A 15,163-nucleotide genomic window follows, 5' to 3' on the forward strand; every position below is an offset into this window, starting at 1 on the left:
CGACTGAACCCGCGGGGTGGCGCTCGAGTAAATTGATGAATAAAGACCACAAGTACACGATCAGACGGATTACGTTAATGTAAATGTATCCTGTCATTGATTACACCTATATTGATTAAATGACGAAAAGTTTGTTTTATCACAATCAAGTAATCTATTGATTTTAAACTCCAAAATTAACTGTCATGCCTAAAAAGTTAATCTTTGTTTTGATAAAAAAACAAACGAACAAGACCCAACTGGTGTTATTTGATGCAATTTACGTATTTTTCGCACTATATTTGTAAAAACGAGTTAAAACCTTCACCGTAATTTCAAAACAAAACATAAAATAAAGCCTCTATTCACGTCAAACGCTGCAATAACGTAAGTTATTTTCGAACGTGTATTGTTTTTGACAATGATTGTGTTGGTGGGCGTTATTTAAAAAAAATGGCTCGTGAAAAGAGTTGTGAATTCGAAGTATTGTAACTTGAGCCGGTCGCCATATGCCATACAAACAATTGTAGGGGGAGGTTTTGGGGGAGGGGAGACTTTGTAGCGGTCGCGGGGGACGGCCACTGGGCTGCACAATAAAGCAATTTAATTTTATATGTTGAACAAAAGCAATGCGGTCTTTAGCGATACGTTCATTCCAGTATTTTCGATAATTATTAATTGAGGTTATAAACGGTCAACATTTCGTTCAATGAAATGGAATTATTCATTTCATGCAGAATTATTTTACTTGATTTATTGTAGCGATGAAATTACATTTGATTAGTGATGATTTACTTTGAAAAGAAACTTAATGGCCATTCAAATTTAAGGCTCTGAATGAATCGGATAGCATAATTTATATCTGCATCTATCGATACGACGTGTATATAATTAAAAGTGTAACAGTCGAAATAAGTTGCACATATATCGGAACTTTGCAAATTACATGCATGTCATTAAACGACATCAAGATCGAGCTAGCACATTAAACGCAGTACTAATTACATGCTCCAGTATTTGGAAGGCATTCAGCGGCTATCACTGTCCGATATCAGGTGTACGATGACGTGTGCAATTCAATAACATCACAAACACGCACCGAAGCGAATAATTAGTAAGCTTTCATACGGTTTGATTAATATAAAATGCAAATAAAAAGACACATTCCACGTTTCACTTTAAATGGGAGTAACTAAAAACTAATGAGGTAGATTGTATTGAGAAGATAACTTAATTATTTTTAATTTACGACACGAATTCAATTAATGTTCCAGAACCTACGTTGTGTTTACAAAATATATACTAGAGGGCAGTTACTTCGCATAGAAGATTACTTATTTTTTTAACATTTCATATTAAATAGTCAATTAATAAAAACTTAGTGATAATGTAGAATCGTAATCTATACTTCTATACTAATGTTATAAAGAGGAAAGATTTGTATTTTTGTATGTATTGGAATAACTCCAAAATTACTAGGCCGATTTCAAAATTTCTTTCACCATTAGAAAGGTAATTTATCTGTTAATAAAGGCTATACCTATATTTTATTGTTTTTTTTCCAGAGTAGGTTAAGGTAGTAAGTCGCGAGCAACAGCTATGTTGACATAATTTTTGACGGACAAGTTTTAATGGTGATATTAGTGTTCAAAACATACAGTAAAATTAAACCGCAGTTTTCATATGCAAACCACAATTGAGGGGGGATTGTGGGGTGCACTTGTACTGTCGGAAATATAACTAAGTGAATCACTCCTGGGGGTCTGAGCACCCCATACTAGGCACAACCCTACTGAGACCACTCTGGGACCACTTCCAATCACCTAGAGACCACAAGCCGATACGTTCAACTGAAGTGTTTTCATTTAAAAATCGTTTGGCGTACACTTACATATTAATTCATTTATCGGTGTTCTTTGAATGCTACATTATTTAACCTATATCTATACTAATATAATAAAGCGTAAATACATACTATTTTGTGAAGTAGGATATCAGCAATCACAGCAAATTTTTTAATAATTCTTTCTTTAATAAAAAGATACACTAACCGCAGGCTTTAGGCAATATATTTTTACGCTATTAAACTTGGAGGATAAATAAACTGAAAAAAACTCCATGTGGGAAAGGGACCATAAACTACAAGCTGCCAACATTAAGGAAGCGAGGTTGCCATGGTTTGTCATCATGTCATTTTGACATTTGCAATTGATAATTTGACACATGTAAAAATAGAATTTTCATAATTTTATGCGGATGAAGTCCCACGGAAACAGCTAGTTAATATTAAATCTTACATTTTTGGTAGAGATTGTTAATTAATTTTTAATTACAAATAATTACAGAAGAACGTAATGATGAATTTATATCGTCTGTACCTTCAAGGCAAATCAAGGAATAGATTTTAAAACTAAATGAGAATAGATGTACTTAAGAAATAAAAATATTGGTTGAACATTTTGAGTTTCATATCACAAGTAAAATAAAATGTATTTTTATTGTACTAAAATATATCTGTATCTGGAACCTAGATTACTGTAGTTGTATTTCAAACATCGAAGCATTCGCTTTCAATGTAATTGTTCATTTAACATATTGGAAAAGGAAAAATATTCGATAAAACGTATGAGATATTCCCTCGATACAAAATAAAGTGGGTATCAGGTGTTTTATGCTCAAGTTATTGTGAAGTAAACTTACGAATGTTGTGAAAACACTTTTTAATAGAGCGTTATCTAAATACATTTCATGTATTAATCAACATTTAATTATTAAATGAAATGTAGAGGTAGATGACAGAAATAACCTAAATTAAATTAAAAAGAAGAGATTGCCGCTCAGATCCTTCAATTGACTTTATCCTGACTGAAGTTTTCTCGTATTAAATCAACGTTAAAGAACTTTTAATGACCTTTAACTGTGAGAGCTGGAAACATTTTTTTAAATCATCCTAAAATATGAATTCAAGTATTGAAATATTTTCGTTCTATGGTAATTTGGCCTTTGTAGGTGTTGGTGCTTTTAATTTAGCTAGCTAGCTGTCGGAATGTATTTAATTGTCGGGGGCTAGGTAATTGGGAACGTTGCACAAAGCGCGCCGAGCCGCGTAGGGTGTTAACGAACTGCCGCGAACAACCGGTCACAATGTTTGAGGTATTTTTGACTAGTCTTTCAGTATTTAGTTTATTATATACAAGGGCTATCTTTGGAAACCTATAATACTGTTATATTATGGTGTTGCACACATGTATTTGCTGTTAAAGTGTGTAAACATTGAAACGGTACGTTTTTTTAGCTAGGAAGTGTACTGGTTGTCTCTAACACCACAACATATGTCAAACGAGACTTTCGTCACTCGGCCAGGTGAATAGGGCAGTTGTGTAAGGCCTATACAAAAACTGGTGTTATAAAGTGATTGATAAAGTTTTAGGTAAAAGAAATGACAATGCAGAGAACGGAAAAGTGTCCATTCTCTCCATTGTCCAACGGTAGGAAACACATTTGTAACTGAGGCCGCGGTCACTTCGCTATTTTAATATTTAGGCTGTCACTTGCTTGTCTTCCAACACGTATAAAAATGCTATTTATAACCTGATATTTTATGGTACTAAAATCGAGTGTAATGAAACATAATTATGATATTGTTAGACAAAGTTCGAGCCGAGCTCGGATTCCTAATTTATCGGTTAAAGTTTTGAAGTCGACTAATAGTCGATAAGAGGTCGGTGATTACATACATGTATAATTTGTCCTAATTCTTAGAAACTGAAAGTGGAACGTTAACTACTCAATAACTAATTAAGTAAACGTGTTTTTCTTTTAATTTAACAACACATTTAGTATAGCTATATCAAAATTAACATTTTAACAACACAGGAATTACATAAATAAAAATATCGTCCAGATTTGTTATAGAATATGTGGATAAATGAAGTTTTTTTAATATTTTATTACTTTAAATAAGCGTAAACTTACAGTACCGACACACTTTCAGAATTTGTTATCCAATATAATGAGAGAAGGCAATTTGGTAGAGGTATTTTGACATGAGTAACCCATAATAACGTAAGTATTGTTCAAATCTATTTGTTAGATCGTCTCCGTAAATTCCCACCGACTTTCTTACTTCCGTAGCAAATGTTCTAAATATTAAAACATGAAGGCTATTTGCGTACGAGGGGAGACGCGACGCCAAAATCGAAAATTAATCGTCCAATTTCAATTTATTGAAAGCAAAAGCCTAGGGGTGTTCCGTCGTAATTAAAAAGCGGTCGACACGGCACCACCGCATGATTGTAAACACAAATTCATTGTTTTCAAAATATACATGTAATAAAATAGTTGTTCATTAAAAAAACCGATTACATATGTACTTTATTATCCTTTTCTCAACAACAGACTATGGTTAATTTAGTCTTGTTGTTCAATTTACAAATTAACCCGTATAAAGAAATCATATGGAAAATTACATGTGTGTAATTTAATTTGGTACTCGTGTACTCCATTAAATATTTATTGATAGCCTCGAACATAGCTGGTACTTCATAAAAACAGAAGCGCGTGCTATATTTGCTTTTTTATAGGAACAACGTAAACATGAAACCCATTATATTTGTACTAATAAACACAATAATGTCAAAATTTATTTAAAAATATCAATTGTTTTAAAATGTCTTATTCTTTGCTTTAATTCTTTTATAACTTACGTTAATTTTAAAGACAAAACGAAAAAGATATTGAATAAATTATGGTCACAAATAATTACTGTTTTGCAAAAATATAATTTTGCGTGTTGTTATCAATAAAATGTTAATTATTGAAACTTTTAATAAATTGTAATATAAATTTTAATAACAAAAAAAAATGCACGAGTAACTTAAATTATTTTAAATTTAGGTTGGGCATAGTCTTTAACAATGGTCTTAATTTTTATTTCCACCTTTCTAGAACAATCTAATTGTGTACCGTGACGTGATTGCTAATGATCACGCGATACAAAGCGCTACAAAGCGTTAGTTAAGGGACGCTAACAGTTAACGAACTGACGGCTGCCCTCTATGATGTGTGCCCACTTCACGGTTACACATAGATTAAATAATAAAAAAAACTATGTATTCGTTGGCAATAAGTTACTACTTTAACTAGAACACACAGAATTGGTTGACACGGAAGTCACACTTGATATGAGAACTGCATACAAGTGTTTGTTTCTTCACCTAGCGAATAGTTAGAGAAATATGTACATTAAAGACTCATTGTTAATATTGTTATGAATATTTCTTAATTATATTTTTTAAATAACATTTCTTAAATTTTACAAAATGTGTCTCGTAATGCGCCTAAAATAGAAACTAATGTCATTTTGATTTGAACTAGCAGAATGTTGCATGAAATTGTAATTAATATATTTCATTGCTTCAACAAATTAATTTTATACACAAATTAATATACAGGAAATTAGTCAGTTATTGCAAAAACAATGTTGAAATAGTTATAACTGTTGACTCTTGACTAAATAATGTACATAAATTATGTGAAAATGGCATCAATTCGATTGAATATATTTTTAATGAACATTAATGACGTAACTAATCAGCTTTTATCCAATTGTTTATCAATCTAGTTTGTCAGCGAATGCTCATAATTGAATGTAAATATTTAACAACGTGCGTGTATTTAGCTCTGACAGTGTTTGAAATAGATTTTACCAGTTAAACAATTATTAGGTTTACGAAAGCGTTTACACTGTCGACATACTTGTTTATAAACATGTCCTACGGCAGTCAAATAACAAGATAACATTTTTGTTTATAAAAAATGTCTAAAAACCGTTAAAAAAAAATTAAAAACTGTGTCAACTGTTTTAGTGAGTTTACATTTATTAGAAAATTCAAACTCAACTTAAAATGAAAAGTATTTTAATAGATTTATCTTTAAAAAAATATATGTTTTTTTTTTGATTTGCAAAAACCAGCGCTTGACCACACCACCAAGGTGAAGATGGTTGTTTCGAGTGCTTTAAAATAAGATTACGGTATCCATTTTCAATTTTAAAGAGAAGACGGGATAGAAAGAAATCACTAACGATTTCTTTCCAGTTGCCTTAGCCGGCCAATTTTATAACAAGCTCCTAAAGAGTTACAGTTTTCTTAAAGTTTCTTTCAGGAAACTTAGTGACCTCGTCTTGGATTCTCAGTATTATTTTATACGAACTATTCTCAGCACTTTCTTGGCCGGGACTTGAGAATTCATGTAAATACTGAATCTTTTGAGATATTTAAATGAGGCAAAGAGAAAGTTTGGTCGACAATTTTGTGATTACATTTAATTTTTGTTGATTTTAAATGTCTTGCTTATCGCGGCAAGAAGCCAGCTTTTTTTATATTGCCCTTTCCTTTTTTATAATCTAGCATATATCTAGCGAGAAATTTGACTCAGTGGTCTTATATTGTTGAAGCTTTAATATAAAATAGTTTTTTTTTTAAGAACGCCCATTTTAAATATGTGTTGATAAAAGACAAAAGACGTTACAACTGAACGACACACTTAATTAAATTACAAACAATTATAAAATAATAAAAAAACTTGGAGGTTTTTGATCGATGTACGATATTGCCTTTGAATGTTTTGTAAAGCCGAGGCCTTTTTAGTTCACAGACTGTATACCAATGCTTTATTTTCTTAATTACCCCACTAGAGTGCGCTGCGAAATGTTTAATGCCCTCTTGGGAGGGTGCGGAGCAATAAGGTAATATTTTTAATACTCTATAGAAGCAGCTACTTAAAACGCACGGGTCATTAAGGCTTTGTATTTATTTTTATTATTTTTGACCCCTTTGCGTTTTGCTGGTAAAACTTACGTTGTTGATTCCCAGGATAGCGTCGATGCATTATGCATTCGCTTTAAACATAATAACACATAAGTAGGTTATTTTTAACTGACTAATTACCAAATTTACTGCTGCGTTAGAATGCTCACACCTGTAAACCATAGCACAGCTGTTTAGTCTTGCTTTGATTCCTGTAAGCATATATGTGCGCCCACTACTCGATTTATAGTTATGTAACTAAAGAGTTGAATTGGCTGAGAAACAATCGACAATCGAAAATGTCACAACTATTGTGCGATAGTTTAGTCAAAGGTGTGCCGCCCGCTCTTAAGAGTCTAACTAATCCCAGAGATTTGTCATACTTAAACAATGCTAAGGGTCTTCATTATTGACAATTAAGCAACTTTGGATGGCAGTGAATTGTCTTGTAATTTTTAAAAATAACTTAAAAACCTTTATATATTTTACTGTAATAAAACTATTTTATTTTAAAACATCTTAGTAAATTCACCAATCAATTTAATCACTAATTTAACTCCGTCAGCTATAAGTATAATAATTGAAATAAATATCTGTGGGTTGGTCTACACTGGTGCTAAATGATCAAACGCGGCTTTAAAATCTCTTCTAAGAAACTAATTGGAACCACTGCAGCTTATAAATTACTACGAATTGAAAGGAGTCTTAGAATTGGTTCAGAGGTCTAAAGAACTATCTTAAATTATTAGTTACGCTAATAAAAAATTACTATTAATAATTACGTGTTCGAAAATATTGATCTATATTTACAAAACTATTACTTTTTTTATTTCAGTAATGTTTTGGTTTGCTGTTGTAGAATTGATTACTTTAAAGTCAAGTATTCTTTATATCTAGACTAGCTTTCACCTGCGACTCTCAACGCGTGAAATTAAAAAAATAGTCAATGTGTTCCCCCAGACTTTGTGCAAATTTCATCGAAATCCGTTCAGCAGTTTAGGCTACAAACTCTTACAAACATCCGTCTGTCTAAATTTTCACATCATACTACTCATTCTTACTAATATTATAAATGCGAAAATTTAGATGGATGGATGCATGTTTTGTTAGAGTTTGTAGCATAAACAGCTGAACGGATATCGATGAAATTTGGTATAGAAGTAGAGGATAGTCTGGAAGAACATATAGAGTACTCACTTTTGTTTTTGAAGTTCACGAGGTCGAATTGGGGGCGAAAGCTAGTTGATAATATTAGTAAGATTACCTTAAAACATGATTATAAATCTATGTTTATGTTTACGAAACAAAGACATTAGCGTTTCCCAAATCGTATTTGTTACTATTATAAGTTGTAGCGTACGATTCCGATTAAGAATTGTTCGAACCCGTGTCGACCCTCGGGTATCGTTAAGGATAAGTAACGATTTTAGTTAGAAATACTTTAAACTAGGCGATAAAAGGTAAAATACCTGGCCTTAAACGAGGTTATTTATCTAGACAGAGAAAAGGATAACAACCATTGTAATAACAAACGAGCAAAACGTTCCACTGTGATTGGACCTTTACTACAAATGTCTGTTGAAATATCTTGTTTAAGAAATATTCACAACGTGTAAGGGTAAAGGTATAAATATGCGGTTAAACCTATGTAAACACGGTAACAGGTATACAACTTTTGATATAAGATTTTCTTTAATAAAGCAATCGTAAGCTATGCAAATGAGCTAATACTAAGTTATTGACCAGTTGCATTAAAAACATATGGCAATAGCCGAATTAGTTTTTTTAAAATATAACTTTGAGTTATGTACTAACTTTAACCTAATTTTTATGTTTTTTTTTAATAATGCCAGCTAGGCTATTTTTAAAACTCGCATGAAGATACTAAACAAAGAATTTATTATTTAAAAGTCGAATGTACCAGTGTTTTAGTCTTTACAAAGAAATTTTAATTAAAAACATTAATGTCACGAAAATAAGGCAACGAAAACGCTTCAGAAATAATAATTCAAAGGCTGCTCACAAGGAAAATACACGTCGCGAGTTTAATTTGGGAAAAGCTTTTGTGAGTACAATAGTTGACAAGTTTCTCACAAAGACACTGTATTTTGTTTACGCCGTTGTTGACCACAATCTGAGCACAATGTGTTTATGTGAACATAACTATTTCATTTTCATATAATAATTTTTTATAGTTTTATGACATACTTTTTTTAATTTTGATTTCTACAGCGTCCTCTTTTTTACCATCTTTCGGGGAGTTAATGGATTTAGACGGACTATGGAATTCGCAGACCTATGACGCTCTTTTGTGCCCTGGGCGTTAGCCAAACCAAGCCGTACCCTGATGCCGGCCCAGTCTTAAAAATTCCCATTCACTTTTTTAATATTCGTAATTTTAACTAAACTAATACAAGCCACGATGTTTGCTTACGCTTTTTCCATGCATGTTATGTCGCGTCCACTCCACAACGGCAGTTCACGTTTGTCGAGTAATTACTTAACTATGTAAACAAACGCTTTCTGATTTGTAACACGAAGGCGACAGTTGGGGCCACGTTGTGAAATCGCAGTTGACGAGTGAATGCGTAAACACAGCGGCAACACGAGTGCTCGGGACGACAGTCAACATAAACGTTTTACATGTAATTAAAATAAAATCTTTTACCGTAATAAGTCATTGATCTCGATTCAGTTTTGGTGACATTTTGATTTGATACAGATTGTCATTCAAGGTGTTTTTGAAATTGAAGGAAATAAAAAATAATCTTGCTTTATTATTTTGTAGTAACTAATATGAAATACTGAGGTTTTTTTAGCATTTTGACCACTGAATGAGAAAGATCGAGAAAGAATGACATTGTAAACGAAAGGGAATTACTAAATAACCTACATTATGGCCATTACAAAGAATTTGTGCTTTTAATCAAAGGTAAAACTAAGGCAAAATGCTATAGTCATTGATAAAAGAAATTTAATCATGAAGCGAACAATTGCCGCCTTATTATTCACCATTAATATTATTTGCGACATATTCGTGTATTTCCTTTTACGCGGTGAGTTTATCTCCGGGCCCAATAATGTTATTCGGGTCGCAATCATATTTTTTCATAAAATGTGAAACTCTGAGCGCAAGGGGCTAAGGGAGATAGGGGGTCTGAACCCCCCAAGCTCGCAATGAAAGTCGAGTGCGTACATTTGTCTCGGTTTCGGGCCGGTGTAATGTTAGGTAAATTGAACTTCGGTAGTAACTCGCGGCATTCCTGAAAAGACATTTCTGTAAGCTTACGAAAGTGTGTAATAAAATATGGCACCGAGTTACATGTTTATGTAATTAGGGCTGTCAATTTTTTGTTTATGATATCGAATTTATAGTCACGTGACCTAGTTTATATCAATTTGATTGATGATACGGGGAAGAAAAACAGAGGGTTTATCAAGAATATCCGTGAGAACTTATTCGTAGGGTTAACAACAAAATTTTAGATTTACTAGGCGTAAAATACAGTACCAATTATTATACAAATTTTATCTAACTAAACTGACGCCCAATTATTCGTGATAGACCCTTTGTATAACTATGAGTTTCAACTGTTTTTATATGACATGAGATGAGATATAACTAATTTGCGTGTATGTGAAACGTTTAAGATAAAGGGTTTATCTAAACTAAAGTTTTAGCTTAATTCAAACACTTGCATCTGTTTATGCCCCACAAGTACCATTTAATCTAATGTAGATTTCATTAATACTGTCTCCAAAGTTAGTCTAACTAAAGCCATTTCAGAGGAAATATAAAGTAAATAGAAGTAATTGACTGTCGCGCTAAAGTGCAGATCAACTCAGCGAGTCTACCACGTTCTCATTGTTAGAGACACTCGAGACTATCTAACAGGCAATTTATCACAAACATTATTTGCATCCTATTTAGTAATAACTACATTTAATTTATATTACTTATACATTTTTTGTTATATTTCTATACAAAATTCTATAATGCCACAATTTGGAGCTGTAATATTTGCATAATACATAATTAAGAAGTAAGCTTCCAGTTGGCTTTAATTATTATGTGAATAAAAAATTACATAGTTATTCATAGTGTGACCGTTTAGAAACAATAAGACCTGCAGCAAAAAAAAGAAATTAATCCAGAAACGTCTCAACGATGTATTAGATGGAGCAAAAGAACTTATTTATCAACTCAAAGTACTAAACTATTCTAAAATACTAAATAACAATTAAACTCAGTTAAACGGGAAGACTTATAAGACAAGAAAGTTCATCTGTGCCCTCGAAATGAAACTTTCTACGTTATTACTGAAGTAAAGTTAAGGATACGTTTCGTAAGCGTGTTATACTGATATCAATTTAATAATATGCTTCGATAAAACTTGTCATAACGGAATAAACTTAGGTTGTTGCTGGTTTCACGGGGGTGTATTAACCTATTCACGCGTTTCCGTCGTACATCGAGATAGCAATAGAAATTCATGTAAGAAATTATATCGGAGATATGAGCGGAAAGCTTATCCTTTGCCACGCATTGATAAAGTTTTAACTCGCTCGTATGGCAATGGCTGGTATTATCGTAAAAGTTGGGACTTTCAGTTGAAATAGCTTCGACGAAACATAAGGGACTGCTATACGATTGCCTAACTTCGTAACGTACGACGACGGGGCACGGTTTTCAACGTAAGTTGGATCTAATAAAAATTTCAAAACGAAAAACGGAACTATAAGTATCCTGCAAACGTTAAATTCCACTGCGAAATACAACAGATTACTTAATTTAAAATAAGTATAAGAGAAATGATAGCAAGTTTGTATACAAGCGTTGTTACAGTGGAAACCCACAGTCACAGTATTATAACGAGGTCAATATTTCGGGAGAACCGGACGATTCGTCGTCGCCACTTAAACACGTTCCAAAAAGCGAAGAAGTCTGTAAGAATATACTTAATTTTAATTATTAAGATGAATTTAAAATACCAATTCATTAATATAAAAAACAAACGCATTTAAAAGGCTATTAAAACACAAAATGAATGTTTAGCTTGAAAGGAATCGGTATGATCAAGATGTATTAGTTTCATTGCTGGTATTATCCGGTTCGAAGGACCACTGTATCTACGATATCCTTTGTAATTAGAAGTAAAGAAATTGACTCTTAAATTGTATTTTTCGATATTTTAATAGACATTCAAATACAATACAATTTAGTTTAAAATTAAGGACAAAGACTTAAATTTTGCGGACAATAGTTACTTTTACAAATGTCAAATTCAGGCTGCATTGTGAACTAACCACAAATGTTGTATAGGAGTGAAATTGGTTCCGACACTTTTGCGCTAGTCCGTATAAGCCGGACATAAATAGGCCACGAAATAATCAAGCTATTATACTGTTTATCTAGCACATTCTGAATAGAGGCGTGTTGTTGTTTTCTAAACGTTTTTGTCTAAACACATCGTTGTTGGATATGATATTTTTGTTATTAATAACATAGTAAACATTTGATAATACGAGTAGTCAACTCTGTTTTCGCTATATTTCTTTAAATAAATTAATTATTTTTAATCTCTAAAAGTCTCTTAAGAAGATTTTATTTTTTTCTATTATACAATGTTTTAAAACAAGTTTCCGCTGTGGAAACGATCATTGTGTGTGGGTTTGATAGTGACAGACGTAATACCGACGTTGTCTGTTAGCGGCCTGATTGAATTCTGATTGATCTCTGGATGCTGATTGCTCGGACAAGGCTTGTATTGAGTTGTATCTAAGCTGAAGTTGACTTGGATCATTCAATTATGTATTCGATGATTTATTTTTAATTCTATTTTAACTGCATATCCAAATAAAAATTAACAATGATTAAAATACTAATATTAAAAATATTTGCAGTTGTAGTACTTTAATTATATACTAAATTATGTGTAAAATCCTTTCAATCTTAATACAACCTTGTAATTCCTATACACCGTACAAATAAACGCGCTATAAAGTAAATTTAGGAATAAACTGAGTATAAGCAAATATTAGTACAAATTTTGCTTATACTTAGTTTATTCCTAAGTTTAAATTTAAACCGCGTTTATTTGTAAGGCTGATAGAGTTAGTTTATCTATTCCAATATTATGAGAGTTATTTAATATATCTTCATAACTGTTACATTTCCGGCGATAACAGATTTAAATTGCCCTGTAAAAGTTAAGTATGAAGGCGCGAAACTGCGGTTAAACCACTTGAAAAGACTTCAAAAGGAGTTGAGTTTCAAAGTGACTTAACTACTTTCATGTGTCCAGCGTAACTTATTGTTAGAACTATTTCAAAATAATTTATACTTTAAAATTGTATATAAACACTGGCAATATACACGCTTTTACGACTTTTGCTAATTTTTAGAAAATAATGCTTTTAATTTTTTCTTTTATTATTGTCTTTTCGATGTACAGTACAATCCTTATACTTTATTTGGTAGGCATTTATTTCTTAATATCTTGGTTCAAATCAGAAAGTTATCTAATAACGACTACCTTCGTAAATCGACAAAATTAATGTTTTCGAAAATAAACAAACTAATACATCAACTTATAAAATAATCAAGTAAGATGTTTGTTGCCGAATTGTAGTGACAATAAACTATCTAACATTGTATAGGATATTTAATCCACTTTCCCTTCGTACATTGATGTTACCTTAACATTAGTCCGAAAGTAGTTTTCTCTGAGACCCTTAACACCGCATCGACGACCTAAATCTAATATGTCGTGTTCACAGAACGCATTACCCTCCGAATAACCACAAATAGCTTTTTAACGATTTATTTTTACTTTAAATATTTTAGTTTTGCATTTTTATAAATACTAGTCAACACTACAAGACATGTAGTTTTAGGTTATCAGATCCGTAAAGCGTTGTATTTGATTATTAAAATTTAATGAATATTTTATTTGTTTGTAGTCATTTTACTTAAACATATGGCAGTACCGTAAATATAATAAATGTTAATTTAATCTTCTATTGCAAACTTAATCACTACTAGGATAATCTCAAAAATTCTAAATGTAATTCTAAAATATTTTGTATGCCTGTCTACAAAGTAGTACTGTACTGCAACCCTATATTTATAACATAAGTACGTCATAAGTTTAATTAAGCGCAGACATTTAATGCGTGTAAAGACACGAGCTCGTGAGTAATTTAAAGGAAGTAATTCCTTAATCCGGGAGCGAAGCCGGCAGCAAGCAGCTGTGTGGGTTCTTGTATCAAATTACTATCGTCTCCCGATGTTCAAAGTTACAAAGTAAATGCAATTAGTCTACACTTTGTTTTTTATATTGATCGATGGCTGACGAATTTTAAGCTCGATTTGAGCGACGGCAAGGTGAAGTTAATGGTTATTGATGATTTTAGGTTTTTTTTTTTGGAAAATTCGCTTTTGATGTGAGTTTGAAGGAGAGTATGATTTTATGTTATGTTTGATATTTTACTGTATTAGAGTAGTAAACAAAAATTGGAAATAAACAGGATTTTCGTCTTAGTAACTTTTTAATTTTTTTTTTGCTGAAGCAAGCTATTGCTTTTGTCGGATAAAAACAAGTAACTTAATTGTCAGGAAACATGTATACCTTTTCAAGTTATTATAATTTGCAAGAATAATTTAACGTAAATCTTAATGTCCTTTGTGTTAAGGCCAAAATTAAGTCGTAATCCTTAAAGGACATTAAGTACAATATGGCAGACGTAAATTTTATTTTTATGTTACACCCTTGACATTTGCGAGCTTATACATTAATAACAAAAAAAGTAAAGCGGATTTGACGTAAACTCATGAAGGCACTTTTTAAGTCTGGCAGTTTTAAAGCTTAAGCAAGCAAATAAAATATATTTTTACAGTCAACTACGTTTTCTAAACTATTTATAAAGACAAAATACATTTATTTTTGTAAACAAAAAATTCAAAAACTTGTGAGCCTATTTCAAAATCTTTTTACCATTAGAATGATGCATTATCCAAAATTAACATGGAATATATTTATATATACTTAATCTTACTAATATTATAAATGCGAAAGTTTAGATGGATGGATGGATGGAAAGATGGATGGATGGATGGAAGGATGGATGGATGGATGTTTGTTAGCGTTTGTAGCCTAAACGGCTGAACGGATCTCCATGATATTTGGCACAGGTTTAGAACATAGTCTGGAAGAACATATAGGCTACTTTTTATCTCGGGAATAGTTACGGTGCCCGTGGGATTCATTGATTTAGTTTTTTAATGTTTACTTGATCATTCTGCAATGGTTCAACATATCTTATTGAAATTTGGCACAGATATAAAACAAAGTCTGGTGTACACATGGGATAAG

At 31.8% G+C, this 15,163-nt stretch overlaps 1 protein-coding gene across 2 annotated transcripts in view; it reads right to left on the reverse strand.

The window, feature by feature from the left end:
* LOC106106526 overlaps positions 1-15,163 on the reverse strand; it is a 76,070-nt gene that overhangs the window by 5,640 nt on the left and 55,267 nt on the right. The window lies entirely within an intron of this gene.

This window comes from Papilio polytes, unplaced genomic scaffold (genome assembly GCF_000836215.1).
Source record: "Papilio polytes unplaced genomic scaffold, Ppol_1.0 DF822178.1, whole genome shotgun sequence".
In the NCBI taxonomy this organism is placed as follows: Eukaryota; Metazoa; Arthropoda; class Insecta; order Lepidoptera; family Papilionidae; genus Papilio; species Papilio polytes.